Source organism: Panulirus ornatus, chromosome 58 (genome assembly GCF_036320965.1).
Source record: "Panulirus ornatus isolate Po-2019 chromosome 58, ASM3632096v1, whole genome shotgun sequence".
Classification (NCBI taxonomy): Eukaryota; Metazoa; Arthropoda; class Malacostraca; order Decapoda; family Palinuridae; genus Panulirus; species Panulirus ornatus.
This window is the reverse complement of record NC_092281.1, coordinates 19,464,719-19,473,018: the sequence shown is the minus strand read 5'-3', so window position 1 is coordinate 19,473,018 and position 8,300 is coordinate 19,464,719.

Genomic DNA, 8,300 nt, shown 5'->3' with positions numbered 1-8,300 from the left:
TTCCCTACTCCTTTCCAACCCGCGCCCTTCCTCCTCCCACAGCCATTCGTCCTTGGAGGAGAGGAGGAGGAGGAGGAGGAGGAGGGAGGATGGGGAAGGAGAGAAGAAGGCGGCGGCAGCGGCGGGGGAGGGAGGGAGGGAGAGGGAGGGAGCTTAGCTTCTGGAGGCAAGGAATGGAAGGACGTGGTATACGACCTGAGAGGCTGGGCGCCTGCCAGGGAAGCGGCGGTGCAGATACAGCCATGGTAGTCTCCTGACGTGTGTACTGATGATACTAGGCCACTAACAATGAGATACATATTTCCACACACACACACACACACACACACACGAGCCTCGTATGGTGTACCGGTTAGCCTTACCGACCATGAGTCACCAAAGGCACGCATGGGTTCGAATCCTGGGCGCGACAGTCGTCCCACACCCAACCCAGGTATTCATCCTCCCTTAAGAGCTGGTCGATAAATGGTTGCTCGGCATAAGCTAGGGTGTGTATAATGATAACAGACAGTTCATTTGATCAAGGCAACCATTCGGCTAAGGATTCACAGCTGAGATGTTACAGAGTTGGGAGGTCATAGCTGTAAGTTGCCCACGAATTGTATGATAGAGTTCAATATGAAGGTCGAGCCAGATCTTGTGCCCTTCAGATGAGCAGATGATGAGATGCATTTGTCTATGTAGTCAGAGTAGCAGATGTACAAGACGTGTTGTAGAGCAAATTCTATAAATTGATTTTATAATGTGCATTTAGTAATGATTCGTTGAACATTAAGTGATATATATATATATATATATATATATATATATATATATATATATATATATATATATATATATATATATATATATATATATACTCGCCATTTCCTACATGAACGAGGTAGCCGTCAAGAACAGATGACAGAGCCTTAGAGGGGAAATTCCTCACGTGGTTGCTTGCTCTGTTCCTTCTTTTGGAAAGTAATTCAGGGAAGATTTCCAGCCACCCGCTCCCGCCCCTCTTAGTCGCATTTCTACGACATGCAGGAAATACGTGGGCAGTATTCTTTTCCCCCGTATCCCCAGGGATAATATATATATATATATATATATATATATATATATATATATATATATATATATATATATATATATATATATATATAAATATATATATATATATATATATATATATATATATATATATATATATATATATATATATATATATATATATATATATAGATAGATAGATAGATAGATAGATAGATAGATAGATAAATAGATAGATAGATATATATAGTTCTGGCCCTGACCAAGCTGTCCTGTCAGGGACGTGGCTGACCTCTGCGTCCCGGAAGCCCATACATGTGCGTCATTCGTATGTCTTGCGACCCCTACCTGTAGCTCCGGTTACGACCAGGAACGCAGTAGGTGTTAGATGAGGAAGAGAAGAAGATATCATAAATCTTTGGATATCTGATTATCATAGTCTTTGAACTACTTCTGGTAATGTGACGTTTGTTAGTATTTAAGTTAATTGCTTTTTATTGTAGTGGAAGAATTTTTTTCTTTTTTTCGACTCAACAGTGAGCGTGTGTGATTTGCTCGATGATAATGTGTGATTTACATATAGGGCCAGAAAGCTTCGTTGAACATGTAAGGTGAGGTGAACTCTTCCTGTCATGGTGAGCCAGGGTCAGGTGACCACCAGGTCAGGTGAGCCAGGGTGAGGTGAACACATCATGTGAGCCAGAGTCAGGTGAACACCACATCAGGTGAGCCAAGGTCAGGTGAACACCATGTCAGGTGAGCCAAGGTTAGGTGAACACCACATTAGGTGAGCCAAGGTCAGGTGACCACCAGGTCAGGTGAGCCAGGGTCAGGTGACCACCAGGTCAGGTGAGCCAGGGTGAGGTGAACACATCAGGTGAGCCAGAGTCAGATGAACACCACATCAGGTGAGCCAAGGTCAGGTGACCACCATGTCAGGTGAGCCAAGGTCAGGTGACTACCACATCAGGTGAGCCAAGGTCAGAGCCAAGGTCAGGTGAACACCACATCAGGTGAGCCAAGGTCAGGTGAACACCATGTCAGGTGAGCCAAGGTCAGGTGAACACCATGTCAGGTGAGCCAGGGTCAGGTGAACACCATGTCAGGTGAGCCAAGGTCAGGTGACCACCACATCAGGTGAGCCAAGGTCAGGTGAACACCATGTCAGGTGAGCCAAGGTCAGGTGACCACCACATCAGGTGAGCCAAGGTCAGGTCAGGTGACCACCACATCAGGTGAGCCAAGGTCAGGTGAACACCATGTCAGGTGAGCCAGGGTCAGGTGAACACCATGTCAGGTGAGCCAAGGTCAGGTGAACACCATGTCAGGTGAGCCAAGGTCAGGTGAACACCATGTCAGGTGAGCCAGGGTCAGGTGAACACCATGTCAGGTGAGCCAAGGTCAGGTGAACACCATGTCAGGTGAGCCAAGGTCAGGTGAACACTATGTCAGGAGAGCCAAGGTCAGGTGAACACCATGTCAGGTGAGCCAGGGTCAGGTGAACACCATGTCAGGTGAGCCAAGGTCAGGTGAACACTATGTCAGGTAGGCTGCACCCACAAAATCTTACGTGGGGGAAATCTTGGTGAGGGGCGTCACTATCAAGAGACTCGTCCAGCACTTTATACTTTTTGATAAGTAAATTTTTCGCCAACTTTTGTCTTCATTTGTAAACAAGACACTGTGACGTCAGGCAACAGGACGGCTGTGCCTCTGAGACGGAAGGATGGTGGGTACTTCTTATGGAGGAGTCGAGTTGTTATGAGTGGGAACCCGCTCTTGGCCTTGTGCTGGCTGTGTGTGTGTGTGTGTGTGTGTGTGTGTGTGTGTGTCATGTTGCCTGCAATACTACAGGAGACGTGTCACTTAAGTAATACTTTATATATATATATATATATATATATATATATATATATATATATATATATATATATATATATATATATATATATATATATTCCTATGACTCCAAGGGGAAAATGAAACACGAAAAGTTCCCAAGTGCACTTTCGTGTAATAATCACATAATCAGGGGAGACACAAGAGAGAAATATAACAGTCAGAGGTGGTGTGGTATATGACGGAGCTCTGACTGGTACATAAAGCATGTCCACCTTTCTCGCACCAACCCGGCAGCGCCCGGCAGAAGCTGCAACTCATGCTATCTGGTGTACCACAGTATGTATTTAGTACCTTGTCACTCGCGTTGTCAGTCCTTTCATTTAAGCGGTAAGGTTTCCGACAGAGATGCACGTCTCATACTCTGTTGATCGAGGAAGTGTCTATGATCTTTCCTTTTTCATTTTTAAGAGACTGTGGACGCGACGCCTGGCCTTGGAACACTACACACGTCCCTTGCAAATCATTATTATGAAATGGCATGAGCATGACAGGGATATCAACACAGTGAGTGTCCGTTCTTGTGGATCTGTCGTCGGAAAACTGATAAGAGGGGACGATGCGATTGAAATGAATATTCTACCGTTCCTTTACACACAAAAAAAATCACGGTTTGAGGTGTAAATGTTGTCTATTTTGGGACGTAGGGGAGAGATGAGGGGTGGTGAAGACTGGGGAGGATAGGGGAGAGAATAAGTGATGGGGGGAGGAGGTGCTTAGGGGATTTGAGAGGACGAGGGAGGGGAGGACAGACAGAGACGCGGAGAGCTGGGGAATGTCCAGGAACTTCCTTGGTACTGCGAATGAGGAAAAGTCGTCAGAGAAAAATGTTCTCGGTTCCATGCCTCGTGTGCGATGCTTGGACAGGCTTACAGCTGGCAGGATGACGCCCATACCCTTACACGTAACGCTCGTGAAATCCTACGTCTCTCAGGCATACATGTAGAACGTCAACGAGGCATTAAACCAGCCACGACCCTCAGAGAGCATTTGTAGTTTGACTCACAAACCGAATACGAAATGAAGAAATGCATAAGAAAATCCTGCATACATATATGTATACAACTTCTCCAAGGTCTCTTTCTCCTCTCTTGGCTCTCCTTCAGCTTCCCACTCTCACATGTAAGCTCCTCCCTGGTCGATAGTTAGCAGTTTGATTAATCAAATTCTCTCCTCACTTCCTTGTCAACATTGGTGTCCCACAAGGGTCTGTTCTGTTTCCTACGCGCTTCCTCCTTTTTAGTCAACGATTTTCTTTCTTCAGCTGAAAACATTTGCTGGCGACTCAAACATTCCGTTTCTCCATATTTTTTTTTTTTCAAATCTGCGTCATCCTTTCTCCCTCGATTTGCATCTCGTCTCAACGCTGCTTCCTTTATACACTCAGGCTTGGATAGGATATTTCAATGGGGAAAACGGAACCATTTGATTTTACTTATGGTGTCTCCATAATGTAATGAAATTGTGAGATATACTGTTAAAAATCATAGAATATCTGTAAAATTTCTGTTTGATCTCCTCAGTCTGAGAATGCTTAGGGAAAACGATATTAGATCTTTATGTCTATCTCCCTAGAATTCATTTCCCAAGTGACGGAATTGGCGTAGTTCTACCTCTTTGTGCTTTTTTTTCTTCATTTTCTTCATGTTCGGGAGGTTTTCTGTTCTTCTTTTATCTCATTGCATGTAACTAAACATCTTCTAGACTACTGTAAGAGAGAGAGAGAGAGAGAGAGAGAGAGAGAGAGAGAGAGAGAGAGAGAGAGAGAGAGAGAGAGAGAGAGTACTAGCCCAGGAAATGAAGACAGGTTGGTGGAAAGTGTGTTATTGGAGTGCCAATAGGCACTAGACACTGTTCTGCGTGAGAAACTGGTAAGGAACTAAATATTCAAGTAAACATAACTGAGTAAGTTCATCGATGGATCGAAAATGGCCTTAGCGGAAAGGAACAAAACATCAGAATTGCCCTTTTAAGGCTGTGTGGTGTCCCGCAAGGCGTCGTCGTCGACTCAGGGCTGTACTTTTCTGCCCTATGTGAATCACTTGCCTGAGCAACTTGAGTCATCACTGACTATGTTTACGGATAACACTCGAACAATAAGTACTGAGGAATGTTTAGGGCACAGGCACTATTCTACAAGAGACCTACAGAAGTTCTATATTGGTAAGATATATTGTTGGCAAGACCAGCCTGGCCATATACACAGTGACTGAAGATTAGACACAGTGGAGTAAATCCAGTGCGCGGGTGTTGTCTTACAGGAGAGGAATCTATGTACGAAAGCGACATACTACTCCTCAGCCCACATACATGAGGGGAATTGCTATAAAAATACATTATTCCCCCGTCCGTATCAACATCAACAAAGTACGTGGATTGTGAGGTGTTCAGAGTATGCAACTCGAGTGTGCTCATCCTACTCGCGGAAAAATTGGAGATACGGTATGCGTCAACAGCGGGTAATGAATAAACCCTTATGTAAGAGAGCTGAGGTAGCTGGAGACGAGAGCAGTCAAGGACTCATCCACGTAGGAAGAGAAGACGGAGGGGGGGGGGGGTGAGTTATGGCTGCAATGCAAGTGACTGTGTCAATATCAAACAAGTCTTTCGGAATGGACTGATCTAACGAGGAACTCATGCAAGAAACGAGTTCGAGAATGTATGACGATCCATTTGTGTAACATCAATTATGAATGTGTGAAAGATAAGTGAAGAAAATGGTAGATATAGAAACTGTAACAAATATATTGTGTTACGGTTAGAAAAAAAATAATGAAGAGATAGGAACCAAAGGATGAACTCTCAGTGTGATGTACAAATACGTAATCTCATGCACGTAATCAGACACAGATTGAGACACCAACACAAGTAGAAGAAATGTAATCATAATGTTAACACAGTAAAGGTTCGCATATTTAATAAGAAAAAGAAAACTTGTGTTTGTTAAGATGTTGCTGTACGTCAACCGACCGTCGTCCACAGGAGGTGAAAGATATTCATTTCAGTTTTATTGACATCCTGAACTTGGAAGGTGGATGACGAAATCACCAGCTGTAGGTAGGCTTTACCCTAACGCTGCCTCCCTCTGCAACAAGCTTGACTTACTCTCCCGCTCCAAGACTTATTCTTAAAAGTGCTGGATAGATACACACGATCTTTTCCTCTACTGAAAATCCATCTCTAAGCATCTGTATATACACATCTCTCGTTTCATGCATGGGCAAATGTTTATTTAGAAAATACTTTTAGATTTACCCTTAGGAAGAAGGAGAAGAAGAGGGAGGAGGAGAAGGAGAAGAAGAAAGAAAAAGACTTGAAGAGAGGAATGATAGTATGACGGATGAGGTTCTGTTCCTAGCTAACATGACCATCGTATAACCACAGGGGACCTGTGCTAACCACAAACAACCTTACCCAGTAGCTCCGGTTCACATCGTCTGGTTCTCTGTCACTTCCCACTGTCCAGGATCTCGCTTTCTTCATCGTATCGAGATCATCAGGAAATTTTATGAGGTTTGTTTCGGATGGTGTCTCTGATGGTCATAAGGCCAGGCATTCATACCCACAGATTGTACCGTCGCACTCAAGGGTCGTGCCGTCGCATTCAAGGGTCGTAACGTCGTGCTCAAGGGTTGTACCGTAGTGTTCAAGGGTCGTACTCTCGCGCTCAGGAGGTTAACATCAACTATACATATCAGCTCAATTCCAAGGGAATCTGAGCGAGTTGTCTGTAACTAGGGAAAGACAAGCAGGGTGACAGCAGCCTTGGGCTGCACGAGTCTTTAGAAAAGTGCTGGCGAACGTCAAGGTTCTTTCGTAGAAGTTGGTCCTTTCATATCAACATTTTCTTCTCTTCCATAAGCAAATGCACTTATACGCTGACGACTCAACACTGCATTCATCCACATCGTTCAGTGCTGCATCATCATCTTAGTGGGGTAGACAAAGTCAAGTTTAATGCCTCCAAGACCAAGTTTCTACTCATCTCTTTATCGAAAACTCCTCACAACTTTTATCTCAATCGGTTCTGTAATTCCACCTTTTCACACAATGAACTTTCTTGTACACCCCCCACATTTCGGAAATAGCTAAGTCTGCCTTTAAGAAACTGGGATTTATTGTTTAGATGTCGAAATTCTTTTCTGAACAGTTGCTACGCTCATACAAAGGACTGACGCATCCCTGTGTGGAGCACTGCTCACACATCTGTGGTGGTTCTAGCTCTGCATCCTTACTTGATAGAGTTGAGTCGAAAAAGGTCCGCCTCATAAAGTGTCCCAGACTAACTTCCAAACTTGACCCTCTTGCCCAACGCCTCAATTTTGGTTCACTTTCCCTCCTCTATGGGTATTACTTTGGTTTTTGCTTTCGAGAGTCGGCTGCCTGTGTGCCCCCCTACCATTAGCTAGACCACGCAATACTCGGCAAGCTGCTGCGGCATATGGTTATTGTGTGGACGTTCAAGGGTGGGCCGCTTTGATAACTTTCCTTCCCTACACCTCGATGCTTTGGAACTCTCTACCCTCTCACGTCTTTCCCAATAACTATGACCTGGCACAATTTGAATGACAGGTTCTTCGCTTCCTCCAAAATTCGTAGATATTTTCCTTTGTCTCTTCTTTTTCCCTCTCGTAATTCTCTCTGTATTTCAGTGAAGGCCCGGCCTTGATGTGGACTTTTTGTCCGTGATTGGAGAATGGATGTGAGCGAATGTGGCCTTTCTTCGTCTGTTCCCGGCACTATCTCGCTAACACAGGAAACGGCAATCAAGCATATATATATATATATATATATATATATATATATATATATATATATATATATATATATATATATATATTATCCCTAGGGATAGGGGAGAAAGAATACTTCCCACGTATTCCCTGCGTGTCGTAGAAGGCGACTAAAAGAGAAGGGAGCGGAGGGCTGGAAATCCTCCCCTCTCGTTTTTTTTTGTTTTAATTTTCCAAAAGAAGGAACAGAGAAGGGGGCCAGGTGAGGATATTCCCTCAAAGGCCCATTTCCCACGTCAGCGAGGTAGCGTTAAGAACAGAGGACTGAGCCTTTGAGGGAAATCCTCACTTGGCCCTCCTCTCTGTTCCTTCTTTTGGAAAATTCAAAACGAGAGGGGAGGATTTCCAACCCCCCCCCCCCTGCTCCCTTCCCTTTTAGTCGCCTTCTACTATAATTAGTCACCTATGCGCAGCGAAGATTCGAACTCTGTCCTACCGCGCTGCAGTTCGGTACGCTATATCATCGAACCACAAGGCGACGATTGATTACCGTTTTAGACCTCACGGTCCAGTGGTTCGATGATCGACCCGCCATGCGTTGGGACCGTGTTCGAGACCTTTAACAGCTACAAC